The sequence below is a fragment of the Melospiza melodia genome, chromosome 2, assembly GCF_035770615.1.
Source record: "Melospiza melodia melodia isolate bMelMel2 chromosome 2, bMelMel2.pri, whole genome shotgun sequence".
Classification (NCBI taxonomy): Eukaryota; Metazoa; Chordata; class Aves; order Passeriformes; family Passerellidae; genus Melospiza; species Melospiza melodia.
Window position 1 is genome coordinate 32551122 of NC_086195.1, and position 16175 is coordinate 32567296.

Consider the following 16175-nt stretch of genomic DNA (forward strand, 5'->3'; position numbering starts at 1 on the left):
TAGCAAAACGCTTCTCCACTATGTCTGGCTAGGAAAAACTGTGCCAGCACAGAAAACATCTCCCATCGTGTTCTAGAAGTTGCACGGATGTCTGCCAAGTGTTTGGCAGGAAGAAAAGAAAAGTTGTCCAAAACAGCTTCCAATCGAATGTTCCTGTGATTGGAAAAGTCAGGAGAGTGCAAAGGTACTGTTTTCTATCAGTTGGCAAGGTGCGCACACAGTCCCAGTGTTGTACAGCTTGCTTCTTCACCTTCCCGAAGCTGCCGCTCTCGCCGGCTGCCGGAGCCCAAGAAGCGGCTTCTTCGCGCAAAGACGATTGTGCCGCTCACAGGGCTCTCCTTAGCGCGGCTTCTGCCGAAAGACGCCCGGCAGCGGCTCTTACCTCCGGAGAGCATCCTACCTTCGTCTTTCGCGTCTTTTGTAGTCTACATCTTAGCAAAACGCTTTTCCACTATGTCTGGCTAGGAAAAACTGTGCCAGCACAGAAAACATCTCCCATCGTGTTCTAGAAGTTGCACGGATGTCTGCCAAGTGTTTGGCAGGAAGAAAAGAAAAGTTGTCCAAAACAGCTTCCAATCGAATGTTCCTGTGATTGGAAAAGTCAGGAGAGTGCAAAGGTACTGTTTTCTATCAGTTGGCAAGGTGCGCACACAATCCCAGTGTTGTACAGCTTGCTTCTTCACCTTCCCGAAGCTGCCGCTCTCGCCGGCTGCCGGAGCCCAAGAAGCGGCTTCTTCGCGCAAAGACGATTGTGCCGCTCACAGTGCTCTCCTTAGCGCGGCTTCTGCCGAAAGACGCCCGGCAGCGGCTCTTACCTCCGGAGAGCATCCTACCTTCGTCTTTCGCGTCTTTTGTAGTCTACATCTTAGCAAAACGCTTCTCCACTATGTCTGGCTAGGAAAAACTGTGCCAGCACAGAAAACATCTCCCATCGTGTTCTAGAAGTTGCACGGATGTCTGCCAAGTGTTTGGCAGGAAGAAAAGAAAAGTTGTCCAAAACAGCTTCCAATCGAATGTTCCTGTGATTGGAAAAGTCAGGAGAGTGCAAAGGTACTGTTTTCTATCAGTTGGCAAGGTGCGCACACAATCCTAGTGTTGTACAGCTTGCTTCTTCACCTTCCCGAAGCTGCCGCTCTCGCCGGCTGCCGGAGCCCAAGAAGCGGCTTCTTCGCGCAAAGACGATTGTGCCGCTCACAGTGCTCTCCTTAGCGCGGCTTCTGCCGAAAGACGCCCGGCAGCGGCTCTTACCTCCGGAGAGCATCCTACCTTCGTCTTTAGCTCCTCTTCTCATCTACACCTCGGCAAAAAGCTTTTCCACTATGTCTGGCTAGGAAAAACTGTGCCAGCACAGAAAACATCTCCCATCGTGTTCTAGAAGTTGCACGGATGTCTGCCAAGTGTTTGGCAGGAAGAAAAGAAAAGTTGTCCAAAACAGCTTCCAATCGAATGTTCCTGTGATTGGAAAAGTCAGGAGAGTGCAAAGGTACTGTTTTCTATCAGTTGGCAAGGCGCGCACACAATCCCAGTGTTGTACAGCTTGCTTCTTCACCTTCCCGAAGCTGCCGCTCTCGCCGGCTGCCGGAGCCCAAGAAGCGGCTTCTTCGCGCAAAGACGATTGTGCCGCTCACAGTGCTCCCCTTAGCGCGGCTTCTGCCGAAAGACGCCCGGCAGCGGCTCTTACCTCCTGAGAGTGGCAGCTTCTGGAATGTGAAGAAGCAAGCTGTACAACACTGGGATTGTGTGCGCACCTTGCCAACTGATAGAAAACAGTACCTTTGCACTCTCCTGACTTTTCCAATCACAGGAACATTCGATTGGAAGCTGTTTTGGACAACTTTTCTTTTCTTCCTCCCAAATACTTGGCAGACATATCTGCAACTTCTAGAAAACGATGGGAGATGTTTTCTGTGCTGGCACGGTTTTTCCTAGCCAGACATAGTGGAAAAGCGTTTTGCTAAGATGTAGACTACAAAAGACGCGAAAGACGAAGGTAGGATGCTCTCCGGAGTTAAGAGCCGCTGCCGGGCGTCTTTCGGCAGAAGCCGCGCTAAGGAGAGCCCTGTGAGCGGCACAATCGTCTTTGCGCGAAGAAGCCGCTTCTTCGGTTCCGGGAGCCGGCGAGAGCGGCAGCTTCGGGAAGGTGAAGAAGCAAGCTGTACAACACTGGGATTGTGTGCGCACCTTGCCAACTGATAGAAAACAGTACCTTTGCACTCTCCTGACTTTTCCAATCACAGGAACATTCGATTGGAAGCTGTTTTGGACAACTTTTCTTTTCTTCCTGCCAAACACTTGGCAGACATCCGTGCAACTTCTAGAACACGATGGGAGATGTTTTCTGTGCTGGCACAGTTTTTCCTAGCCAGACATAGTGGAAAAGCGTTTTGCTAAGATGTAGACTACAAAAGACGCGAAAGACGAAGGTAGGATGCTCTCCGGAGGTAAGAGCCGCTGCCGGGCGTCTTTCGGCAGAAGCCGCGCTAAGGAGAGCACTGTGAGCGGCACAATCGTCTTTGCGCGAAGAAGCCGCTTCTTGGGCTCCGGCAGCCGGCGAGAGCGGCAGCTTCGGGAAGGTGAAGAAGCAAGCTGTACAACACTGGGATTGTGTGCGCACCTTGCCAACTGATAGAAAACAGTACCTTTGCACTCTCCTGACTTTTCCAATCACAGGAACATTCGATTGGAAGCTGTTTTGGACAACTTTTCTTTTCTTCCTGCCAAACACTTGGCAGACATCCGTGCAACTTCTAGAACACGATGGGAGATGTTTTCTGTGCTGGCACAGTTTTTCCTAGCCAGACATAGTGGAAAAGCGTTTTGCTAAGATGCAGACTACAAAAGACGCGAAAGACGAAGGTAGGATGCTCTCCGGAGGTAAGAGCCGCTGCCGGGCGTCTCTCGGCAGAAGCCGCGCTAAGGAGAGCACTGTGAGCGGCACAATCGTCTTTGCGCGAAGAAGCCGCTTCTTGGGCTCCGGCAGCCGGCGAGAGCGGCAGCTTCGGGAAGGTGAAGAAGCAAGCTGTACAACACTGGGATTGTGTGCGCACCTTGCCAACTGATAGAAAACAGTACCTTTGCACTCTCCTGACTTTTCCAATCACAGGAACATTCGATTGGAAGCTGTTTTGGACAACTTTTCTTTTCTTCCTGCCAAACACTTGGCAGACATCCGTGCAACTTCTAGAACACGATGGGAGATGTTTTCTGTGCTGGCACAGTTTTTCCTAGCCAGACATAGTGGAGAAGCGTTTTGCTAAGATGTAGACTACAAAAGACGCGAAAGACGAAGGTAGGATGCTCTCCGGAGGTAAGAGCCGCTGCCGGGCGTCTTTCGGCAGAAGCCGCGCTAAGGAGAGCACTGTGAGCGGCACAATCGTCTTTGCGCGAAGAAGCCGCTTCTTGGGCTCCGGCAGCCGGCGAGAGCGGCAGCTTCGGGAAGGTGAAGAAGCAAGCTGTACAACACTGGGATTGTGTGCGCACCTTGCCAACTGATAGAAAACAGTACCTTTGCACTCTCCTGACTTTTCCAATCACAGGAACATTCGATTGGAAGCTGTTTTGGACAACTTTTCTTTTCTTCCTGCCAAACACTTGGCAGACATCCGTGCAACTTCTAGAACACGATGGGAGATGTTTTCTGTGCTGGCACAGTTTTTCCTAGCCAGACATAGTGGAAAAGCGTTTTGCTAAGATGTAGACTACAAAAGACGCGAAAGACGAAGGTAGGATGCTCTCCGGAGGTAAGAGCCGCTGCCGGGCGTCTTTCGGCAGAAGCCGCGCTAAGGAGAGCACTGTGAGCGGCACAATCGTCTTTGCGCGAAGAAGCCGCTTCTTGGGCTCCGGCAGCCGGCGAGAGCGGCAGCTTCGGGAAGGTGAAGAAGCAAGCTGTACAACACTGGGATTGTGTGCGCACCTTGCCAACTGATAGAAAACAGTACCTTTGCACTCTCCTGACTTTTCCAATCACAGGAACATTCGATTGGAAGCTGTTTTGGACAACTTTTCTTTTCTTCCTGCCAAACACTTGGCAGACATCCGTGCAACTTCTAGAACACGATGGGAGATGTTTTCTGTGCTGGCACAGTTTTTCCTAGCCAGACATAGTGGAAAAGCGTTTTGCTAAGATGTAGACTACAAAAGACGCGAAAGACGAAGGTAGGATGCTCTCCGGAGGTAAGAGCCGCTGCCGGGCGTCTTTCGGCAGAAGCCGCGCTAAGGAGAGCACTGTGAGCGGCACAATCGTCTTTGCGCGAAGAAGCCGCTTCTTGGGCTCCGGCAGCCGGCGAGAGCGGCAGCTTCGGGAAGGTGAAGAAGCAAGCTGTACAACACTGGGATTGTGTGCGCACCTTGCCAACTGATAGAAAACAGTACCTTTGCACTCTCCTGACTTTTCCAATCACAGGAACATTCGATTGGAAGCTGTTTTGGACAACTTTTCTTTTCTTCCTGCCAAACACTTGGCAGACATCCGTGCAACTTCTAGAACACGATGGGAGATGTTTTCTGTGCTGGCACAGTTTTTCCTAGCCAGACATAGTGGAGAAGCGTTTTGCTAAGATGTAGACTACAAAAGACGCGAAAGACGAAGGTAGGATGCTCTCCGGAGGTAAGAGCCGCTGCCGGGCGTCTTTCGGCAGAAGCCGCGCTAAGGAGAGCACTGTGAGCGGCACAATCGTCTTTGCGCGAAGAAGCCGCTTCTTGGGCTCCGGCAGCCGGCGAGAGCGGCAGCTTCGGGAAGGTGAAGAAGCAAGCTGTACAACACTGGGATTGTGTGCGCACCTTGCCAACTGATAGAAAACAGTACCTTTGCACTCTCCTGACTTTTCCAATCACAGGAACATTCGATTGGAAGCTGTTTTGGACAACTTTTCTTTTCTTCCTGCCAAACACTTGGCAGACATCCGTGCAACTTCTAGAACACGATGGGAGATGTTTTCTGTGCTGGCACAGTTTTTCCTAGCCAGACATAGTGGAAAAGCGTTTTGCTAAGATGTAGACGACAACAGAGGCTAAAGAGTGGATGTTAGCAAATGACACCCATCTTCAAAAAAGGCAATTAAGAGGACTCGCCATAGTACAAACCAGCCAGCCTCTTTTTTATCCCCAGGAAGTTGATGAAGCAGCTCTTCCTGGAAATCCTTGCCAGGCACATGACAGATGACCAAATAATGTAGTTAGCATGATTTTTCAGGGGAATTTCATGCTGAACATCACTTTAAACTCCTCTGATGAATCAACTTGACTGGTAGATGAAGGGAATATTATCTGCCTGGGCTTCAGGGAGGTTTTTGACATACCTCTACATGGCATCACACATACATATGGAAGCAATAGTGCAAAGGGGAGGGAATCAATGTCTTTTCAGTGATGCTGAGGGAAAAGACAAGAGGCAGTGGGCACACACTGAAATACAGGAGATTGCCTTTGAACATCAGTAAATGTTTCTTTACTGTCAGGGTGACTGAACCACGGCACAGACTGCCCAGAAAGATTGTGGAGCCTGGATCTTTGAAGACATTAAAAGTACACCCAGATAGAATCCTGGGCAAGAGGCTCTAGGTATCCTGGTTTAGGCAGGGGGGTTGGGCCTGGTTAGCCCCACCAACCCCTTCCACTCTCTTTCATTCTGTGCTAGTGAATTCTCTTCAAGATGCATTTCAAAGCGCTGGCATGACAAAGTTCTGTGCAGACAGAGATCCAAATGGACATGGCATCTAAGTTCCTTAAGCAGTGTTCAAGAAGAATGTAAAACTCTGGCACAAGTGTCTCTTCCCTAACTGAATCCCTTTCATGGGAAAATTCCCAGCTCTAGAAAGATCTTCTGATACGCATGCTTAAGACTGACACTGGCTGAGCAAATTTCTCCCTATGTATATCTAAGACCAGTTAGGATCTTCACCCAAAGTGCAGTCAACATAGTCACAGAATGCCTATTGTTAAGAAGTGACAGCTTCCATCAGAATGGCAGCTATTGGTCCACAAAATGGATTAATGGATGGGAATTATCTACGTGGGTTAAAAACAAAAATAAAGAGTTGGTCTTTATTTATCAATTTCATGGCAATATTGATAAGGGAAGAAAAAGATCTAAGTCCTTGACTTTCTGGACTCGAGGAAAGATTTTAAAAATTCCTTGTAAAAATGTATGATCACAATCAGACTATTGAAACCATTTTAGTTGGGAACAAAGTTCCAAAATTGTCTAGATAGTGGCAAAGAAGCCAAGAAAATAGGAAAGAAACAAAAAGAGAGCAAAAGAGTCAGCTTCAGTGTACAAGCTCGTTCTAGAAGTAGTCTGCTGGGAAAAGGAACCCCCAGCTAAATTTCCAATGTATTCCTGCGCTTGATTCAGTAACTGGTCAATGTAAAAACCAATCCTTTTGTACAACTTCTTCCAGCAACAAAAACTCCAACAGGTTGACACTACCATCATGCCTGTTCCAGACATATTTAAAAGAGAAATGATGATTTTCTTGAAAACCTACTTACATAAAAGTTGCAAGATGGTGGAGGGATTCCCACATCCTCCTTCCTCCATCTGGCTTGAAAGTATATTTGATAAAATATGCAACAAAGCACATGATTTATAAGGGAGAGTCAAATGGATGATTTGGGAATCGATCTCTTGTTGATAGTAAACTTCATATCCACTCGGTGTGACCTTTTTAAAACAAAATGTGGAGCTGAGGCATGAATCTGCCACAACAATTGTAAAGCAAACATACACACTCCCCTTCATATGCCCCCCCCTCCACACACACCTAGGCACACACAGAGATCAGCATAGCAGATCATGAACACCTTGGAAAAGACTGAAATGCTAAATGCCTCTCTTGATGGGCAAAAGAGCTGGTGCAGTAATTCAAATGCCTGGTACAAAAATTCTGTTTAATATTTAGCTCCTATTTAAAACACAGCTTTTCATTTCATTCTATTTACAGAATATTTTCATTTCATTTGTTTCTTTAAAATTACTTAGTTCTCACCTGTTGTATGTCTAGGAATATTTTCTTCCAAAAATAGAAAAAAATAGATGATATCTTTTCAGCAGAAAACATTGGTTGATACAATTTTAAACCATCATGATATGGAAGAATTCTTCTGTCCCTCTCGAAGGTGGAAGAAGCATTTGGATCACAGATCATCTACAATGAAATACTTGACATGTTTAAGATGCTTTCAATCAATTTTGATCGTCAATTGCTTATTTGTTGTAAACAGTAATTTTTCAGTGAAGGGAAAGTGTGTGTGGTATATCTACATGATATGTTCAAAGGCAGTTCCTACTAATGGCCAGGCTGAATTCCAGTAAATAATGTCCCGAATGATATTTTGCCGCCTTCTTTGGCACTTCATGAAATCTTACCCCGATGAAGTGCTGAAACAAAGAGATTTTCTCTTAGAGAGTGTCTCATGTTGTAACCTATCCCATGGATTTTATGCTGTAATTCTTATCTCTTTTAAAATTTACTATCTTCTGTACAGTTTTCATGAAACTTTCTGTTACAGTAGTGAATAGCACAGATAAATGTCATTTTGTACAACTTTGAATTTACCCCAAGAGCTGAGAGAAAACTTGATCCTATACTTCAATCCGAGTTTCTTCTATAGTCCGACTTTGTTTCTCTACCATCAAGCTTCTCCTTTGTTGCTGCTCCAAGCCCCGTCCAAGGTGACCTTGAATACTTTCAGGGATGGGACACCCACAACTTCTCTGGGCAACCTGTTCCAGTGTTCCAGCACTCCCACAGTAAAAAAGGCCTTCCTTTCATCTAATATGTGTAGGAAATCATAAATCTAGGCATAGAAGCTTGGAGTGCAAATTTGAAATTCTTTGGATTTGAAGCACATTTTATATGAATACTGACTTACAGATGACTAAAAGATGTTGATGGGCATTTGAGCTGACAAGTTTTGAAAAAGTGCACGGAAATTAAAATTGAAACCACTAAAATTAAAAACTCCTTGCCATTTTCTTTTTCCTCTCCTATTCAAAATTGCATATGTCAGATATCAGTGCTTCATGCAAACCTCTCAGATGCTCTCAGAGAAAAAGCTTTTCTTTCAGACTAAGTTGCGGTTGACGTAGAACACTAGCAGGAGTGAAAGATTTTCTGGGCATCGGGGCAGCCCGTTCTCCTTGGATTTGTGTGCAGAATGCATTTTATCCAAACTGGAAAATAGATCCCAGCTCTGTTCTATTCATCATTCTTACTTCATCAGGCCAGAAGATTCTGTGAAAAGTAGCCTGTGGACCTTGAAGACAGCGCATGTGAACCAGATGAGAGGTGATAGAGAAGTTGAGGGAGAGAAGAAAGAGCATGAGGCTGAAACCAGAAAGTATTTCTCCACGTGATCATGGAAGATTGCAGGAGCCACTTGGTACTATCAAACCAGCCCAACTTGGCACTGGTGCCACCTTGGGTCTGGGAGCCATGTTGCATATCGTGCATTTTAAGGAGCCAGCTGGCCACACCCAGCCATATGCCCCCAAACACAAACCAAGGCCCTTTTCTCTGGCAAACAAAACTCAGCTGCCCTGCTTCTGGATGGCAGATTGCAGGAACCACTTGGTACTATCAAACCAGCCCAACTTGGCACTGGTGCCACCATGGGTCTGGTCACCATCCTGCCTATTGTAGCTTTTCAGGAGCCAGCCGGTCACTCTCAGCCATAGGCCCCCAAACACAAACCTCGGCCCGTTTACCTGGCAAATAAAAGTAAGCTGCCCCGCTTCTGGATGGCAGATTGCAGGAGCTACTTAGTACTATCAAATCAGCCCGACTTGGCACAGGTGCCACCTTGGATCTGGGAACCATCCTGTGTATCGTGGATTTTCAGGGGCCAGCCAGCCACCCTCAGCCATATGCCCCCAAAAACAAACCACGGACTTTTTCTCTGGCAAACAAAACTCAACTGCCCCTCTTCTGGATGGCAAATTTTAGGACGCACTTTGTACTACGAAAACCGCCCGACGTGGCACTGGTGCCACCTTGGCTCTGGGAACCATCCTGCGTATCGAGCATTTTAAGGAGCCAGCCGGCAATTCCCAGCCGTATGCCCCAAAAAGAAACCACGGACCTTTCCTCTGGCAAAAAAAACTCAGCTGTCCCGCTTCTGGATGGCAGATTGCAGGAGTCACTTTGAACCATACAACCAGCCTTACTTGGCACTGGTGCCACCTTGGATCTGGGAACCATCCTGCCTATCGTTGATTTTCAGGGGCCAGCCTACCACTCTCGGCCATAGGCCCCCAAACACAAACCACAGCCCTTTTCTCTAGCAAACAAAATTTAGCTGCCCCGCTTCTGGATGGCAAATTGCAGGAGCCACTGGGTACTACAAAAACAGCCCGACTTGGCACTGGTGCCACCTTGCGTCTGGTTACCATGCGGCGTATCGTGCATTTTAAGGAGCCAGGTGGCCACTCCCAGCCATATGCCCCCAAACACAACCCACGGCCCTTTTCTCTGGCAAACAAAACTCAGCTGCCCCGCTTCTGGATGGCAGAGTGCAGGAGACACTTGGTACTATCAAACCAGCCCGACTTGGCACTGGTGCCACCTTTGGTCTGGGAACCATCCTGCGTATTGTGGATTGTCAGGAGACAGCCGACCACTCTCGGCCACAGACCCCAATCAAAAACAAAGGTCCGTTTCCCTGGCAAAAAAAACTCAGCTGCCCCGCTTCTGGATGGGAGATTGCAGGAGGCACTTGACACTGTCAAACGAGCCCCACTTTGTACTGGTGCCACCTTGGGTCTGGGAACCATGCTGCGTATCGTGGATTTTCAGGAGTCAGCCGGCCACTGCCAGCCACAGGCCCCCAAACAAAAACCACAGCCTTTTTCTCTGGCAAACAAAACTCAGCTGCCCCGCTTCTGGATGGCAGATTGCAGGAGCCACTTGGTACTATCAAACCAGCCCGACTTGGCACTGGTGCCACCTTGGGTCTGGGAACCATCCTGCCTATCGTGGATTTTAAGGAGCCAGCCGGCTACTCCCAGCCACAGGCCCCCAACAAAAACCACGGCCCTTTTTTCTCGCAAACAAAACTTAGCTGCCTCACTTCTGGATGGCAGATTGCAGGAGTCACTTGGTGTAATCAAACCAGCCCGACTTGGCACTGGTGCCACCTTGGGTCTGGGAACCATCCTGCGTATCGTGGATTCTAAGGAGCCAGCCGGCCACTCCCAGCCACAGGCCCCCAAACAAAATCAACGGCGCTGTTCCCTGGAAAACAAAACACGCCTGCCAACTTTTTGATGGAGTTTGCAGGAGCCACTTGGTACTATCAAACCAGCCCAACTTGGCACTGGTGCCACCATGGGTCTGGTAAACATCCTGCCTATCGTGGATTCTTAGGAGCCAGCCGGCCACTCCTAGCCACAGGCCCCCAAACAAAAACCTAGGCCTATTTCTCTGGCAAACAAAAGTAAGCTGCCCCGCTTCTGGATGGCAGATTGCAGGAGACACTTGGGACTATCAAACCAGCCCAACTTGGCACTGGTGCCACCTTGGATCTGGGAACCATGCTGTGTATCGTGGATTTTCAGGGGCCAGCCGGCCACTCTCAGCCATATGCCCCCAAACAGAAACCTCGGCCCGTTTCTCTGGCAAACAAAACTCAACTGCCCCTCTTCTGGATGGCAAATTGCAAGATGAACTTGATACTAAAACCGCAGGCCGACTTGGTAGTGGTGACACCTTGGGCCTGGGAACCATCATGCGTATCGAGCATTTTAAGGAGCCAGCCGGCCACTCCCAGCAATATGCCCCCAAAAACAATCCACGGAATTTTTCTCTGGCAAACAAAAATCAGCTGCCCCGCTTCTGGATGGCAGATTGCAGGAGCCACTTTGACCCATCAAACCAGCCCGACTTGGCACTGGTGCCACCTTGCATCCTGGAACCATGCTGCCTAGCGTGGATTTTCAGGGGCCAGCCGGCCACTCTCAGCTATATGCCCCCAAACAAAACCCACGGCCCGTTTCCCTGGCAAACAAAAGTAAGCTGCCCCGCTTCTGGATGGCAGATTGCAGGAACCACTTGGTAGTGTCAAACCAGCCCGACTTGGCACTGGTGCCACCTTGGGTCTGGGAACCATCCTGCGTATCGTGGATTCTAAGGAGCCAGCCGGCCACTCCCAGCCACAGGCCCCCAAACACAAACAACGGCGCTTTTCCCTGGAAAACAAAACTCGCCTGCCAACTTTTTGATGGCAGATTGCAGGAGCAACTTGGTACTATCAAACCAGCCCAACTTGGCACTGGTGCCACCATGGGTCTGGTAACCATCCTGCCTATTGTAGCTTTCCAGGAGCCAGCCGGTCACTCCCAGCCATAGGCCCCCAGTCACAAACCTCGGCCCGTTTCCCTGGCAAACAAAAGTAAGCTGCCCCGCTTCTGGATGGCAGATTGCAGGAGCCACTTGGTACTATCAAACCAGCCCGACTTGGCACTGGTGCCACCTTGGGTCTGGGAACCATGCTGCGTATCGCAGATTCTAAGGCGCCAGTCGGCCACTCCCAGCCACAAGACCGCAAACACAAACAACGGCGCTTTTCTCTGGCAAACAAAACTCAACTGCCCCTCTTCTGGATGGCAAATTGCAGGACGCACTTGGTACTATCAAACCAGCACGACTTGGCACTGGTGCCACCTTGGGTCTGGGAACCATCCTGCGTATTGTGGATTGTCAGGAGCCAGCTGGACACTCTCGGCCACAGACCCAAATCAAAAACAACGGCCCGTTTCACAGGCAAACAAAACTCAGCTGCCCCGCTTCTGGATGGGAGATTGCAGGAGGCACTTGACACTGTGAAACCAGCCCCACTTGGCACTGGTGCCACCTTGGGTCTGGGAACCATGCTGCGTATCATGGATTTTCAGGAGCCAGCCGGCCACTCCCAGCCATAGGCCCCCAAACAAAAACCACAGCCTTTTTCTCTGGCAAACAAAATTCAGCTGCCCCGCTCCTGGATGGCAGATTGCAGGAGCCACTTGGGACTATCACACCAGCACAACATGGCACTGGTGCCACCTTGGGTCTGGGAACCATCCTTCCTATCGTGGATTTTCAGGGGCCAGCCGGTCACTCTCAGCCATAGGCCCCAAACACAAACCACGGCCCTTTTCTCTGGAAAACAAAACTCAACTGCCCCTCTTCTGGATGGCAGATTGCAGGAGCCACTGGGTACTATGAAACTAGCCCTACTTGGCACTGGTGCCACCTTGGGTCTGGGAACCATGCTGCGTATCATGGATTTTCAGGAGCCAGCCGTCCACTGCCAGCCACAGGCCCCGAAACACAAACAACAGCCTTTTTCTCTGGCAAACAAAATTCAGCTGCCCCGCTTCTGGATGGCAGATTGCAGGAACCACTTGGTACTAACAAACCAGCCCGACTTGGCACTGGTGCCACCTTGGGTCTGGGAACCATCCTGCGTATCGTGGATTCTAAGGAGCCAGCTGGCCACTCCCAGCCACAGGCCCCAAAATACACACAACGGCGCTTTTCCCTGGAAAACAAAACTCGCCTGCCAACATTTTGATGGCAGATTGCAGGAGCCACTTGGTACTATCAAACCAGCCCAACTTGGCACTGGTGCCACCATGGGTCTGGTCACCATCCTGCCTATCGTAGCTTTTCAGGAGCCAGCCGCTCACTCCCAGCCATAGGCCCCCAGAAAAAAACCTCGGTCCGTTTCCCTGGAAAACAAAAGTAAGCTGCCCCGCTTCTGGATGGCAGATTGCAGGAGCCACTTGGTGCTATCAAACCAGCCCGACTTGGCACTGGTGCCACCTTGGGTCTGGGAACCATCCTGCGTATCCTGTGTTCTAAGGAGCCAGCCGGCCACTCCCAGCCACAGTCCCCCAAACACAAACAACGGCGCTTTTCCCTGGAAAACAAAACTGACCTGCCAACTTTTTGATGGCAGATTGCAGGAGCCACTTGGTACTATCAAACCAGCCCAACTTGGCACTGGTGCCACCATGGGTCTGGTCACCATCCTGCCTATCGTAGCTTTTCAGGAGCCAGCCGGTCACTCCCAGCCATAGGTCCCCAGACAAATACCTCGGCCCGTTTCCCTGGCAAACAAAAGTAAGCTGCCCCGCTTCTGGATGGCAGATTGCAGGAGCCACTTGGTACAATCAAACCAGCCCAACTTGACACTGGTGCCACCTTGGCTCTGGGAACCATGCTGCGTAACCCGGATTCTAAGACGACAGGCAGCCACTGCCAGCCACAGGCCTCCAAACAAAATCAACAGCGCTTTTCCCTGGAAAACAAAACTCGCCTGACAACTTTTAGATGGCAGATTGCAGGAGCCAGTTGGTACCATCAAACCAGCCCAACTTGGCACTGGTGCCACCTTGGGTCTGGGAACCATCCTGCCTATTGTTGCTTTTCAGGAGCCAGCCGGTCACTTCTAGCCCTAGGCCCCCAGTCATAAACCTCGGCCCGTTTCCCTGGCACACAAATGTAAGCTACCCCGCTTCAGGATGGCAGATTGCAGGAGCCACTTTTCACCATCAAACCAGCCTGACGTGGCACTGGTGCCACCTCCGGTCTGGGAACCATCCTGCGTATCGTGTGTTCTAAGGAGCCAGCCGGCCACTCCCACCCACAGTCCCCCAAACACAAACAACGGCGCTTTTCCCTGGAAAACAAAACTGGCCTGCCAACTTTTTGATGGCAGATTGCAGGAGCCACTTGGTACTATCAAACCAGCCCAACTTGGCACTGGTGCCACCATGGGTCTGGTAACCATCCTGCCTATCGTAGCTTTTCAGGAGCCAGGCGGTCACTCCCAGCCATAGGCCCCCAGACACAAACCTCGGCCCGTTTCCCTGGCAAACAAAAGTAAGCTGCCCCGCTTCTGCATGGCAGATTGCAGGTGCTATTTAGTACTATCAAACCAGCCCGACTTGGCACTGGTGCCACCTCTGGTCTGGGAACCATCCTGCCTATCGTGGATTTTCAGGGGCCAGACGGCCACTATCAGCCATATGCCCCCAAAAACAAACCACGGCCCTTTTCTCTGGTAAACAAAACTCAACTGCCCCTCTTCTGGATGGCAAATTTTAGGACGCACTTTGTACTACGAATACCGCCCGACTTGGCACTGGTGCCACCTTGGGTCAGGGAACCATCCTGCCTATCGTAGCTTTTTAAGGAGCCAGCAGGCCACGCCCAGCCATATAGCCCCAAAAACAAACCACGGACCATTTCTCTTGGAAACAAAAATCCGCTGCCCCGCGTCAGGATGGCAGATTGCAGGAGCTATTTAGTATTATCAAACCAGCCCGACTTGGCACTGGTGCCACCATCGGTCTGGTCACCATCCTGCCTATCGTAGCTTTTCAGGAGCCAGCCGGTCACTCTCAGCCATAGGCCCCAAACACAAACCACGGCCCTTTTCTCTGGAAAACAAAATTCAACTGCCCCTCTTCTGGATGGCAGATTGCAGGAGCCACTGGGTACTATGAAACCAGCCCTACTTGGCACTGGTGCCACCTTGGGTCTGGGAACCATGCTGCCTATCATGGATTTTCAGGAGCCAGCCGTCCACTGCCAGCCACAGGCCCCGAAACACAAACAACAGCCTTTTTCTCTGGCAAACAAAATTCAGCTGCCCCGCTTCTGGATGGCAGATTGCAGGAACCACTTGGTACTAACAAACCAGCCCGACTTGGCACTGGTGCCACCTTGGGTCTGGGAACCATCCTGCGTATCGTGGATTCTAAGCAGCCAGCTGGCCACTCCCAGCCACAGGCCCCAAAACACACACAACGGCGCTTTTCCCTGGAAAACAAAACTCGCCTGCCAACTTTTTGATGGCAGATTGCAGGAGCCACTTGGTACTATCAAACCAGCCCAACTTGGCACTGGTGCCACCATGGGTCTGGTCACCATCCTGCCTATCGTAGCTTTTCAGGAGCCAGCCGGTCACTCCCAGCCATAGGCCCCCAGACACAAACCTCGGCCCGTTTCCCTGGCAAACAAAAGTAAGCTGCCCCGCTTCTGGATGGCAGATTGCAGGATCCACTTGTTATTATCAAACCAGCCCGACTTGGTACTGGTGCCACCTCTGGTCTGGGAACCATCCTGGGTATCGTGGATCCTAAGGAGCCAGCCGTCCACTCCCAGCCACAGGCCCCCAAACAAAAACAACGGCGATTTTCCCTGGAAAACAAAACTCGCCTGACAACTTTTTGATGGCAGATTGCAGGAACCACTTGGTACTATCAAACCAGCCCAACTTGGCACTGGTGCCACCTTGGGTCTGGGAACCATGCTGCGTATTGTGGATTCTAAGGAGCCAGCCGGCCACTCCAGCCACAGGCCCGCAGACACAAACAACGGCGCTTTTCCCTGGAAAACAAAACTCGCCTGCCAACATTTTGATGGCAGAGTGCAGGAGCCACTTGGTACTATGAAATCAGCCGAACATGGAACTGGTGCCACCATGGGTCTGGTCACCATCCTGCCTATCGTAGCTTTTCAGGAGCCAGCCGGTCACTCCCAGCCATAGGCCCCCAGACACAAAGCTCGGCCCGTTTCCCTGGCAAACAAAAGTAAGCTGCCCCGCTTCTGGATGGTAGATTGCAGGAACCATTTGCTACAATCAAACCAGCCCAACTTGGCACTGGTGCCACCTCAGGTCTGGGAACCATCCTGCGTATTTTGGATTCTAAGGAGCCAGCCGGCCACTCCCAGCCACAGGCCCCCAAACACAAACAACGGCGCTTTTCCCTGGAAAACAAAACTCGCCTGCCAACATTTTGATGGCAGATTGCAGGAGCCACTTGGTACTATCAAACCAGCCCAACTTGGCACTGGTGCCACCATGGGTCTGGTCACCATCCTGCCTATCGTAGTTTTTCAGGAGCCAGCCGGTCACTCCCTGCCATAGGCCCCCAGACAAAACCTCGGCCCGTTTCCCTGGCAAACAAAAGTAAGCTGCCCCGCTTCTGGATGGCAGATTGCAGGACGCACTTGGTAGTATCAAACCAGCCCAACTTGGCACTGGTGCCACCTCTGGTCTGGGAACCATGCTGCGTATCGTGGATTCTAATTAGCCATCCGGCCACTCCCAGCCACAGGCCCCCAAACAAAAACAACGGCGCTTTTCCCTGGATAACAAACTCGCCTGCCAACTTTTTGATGGCA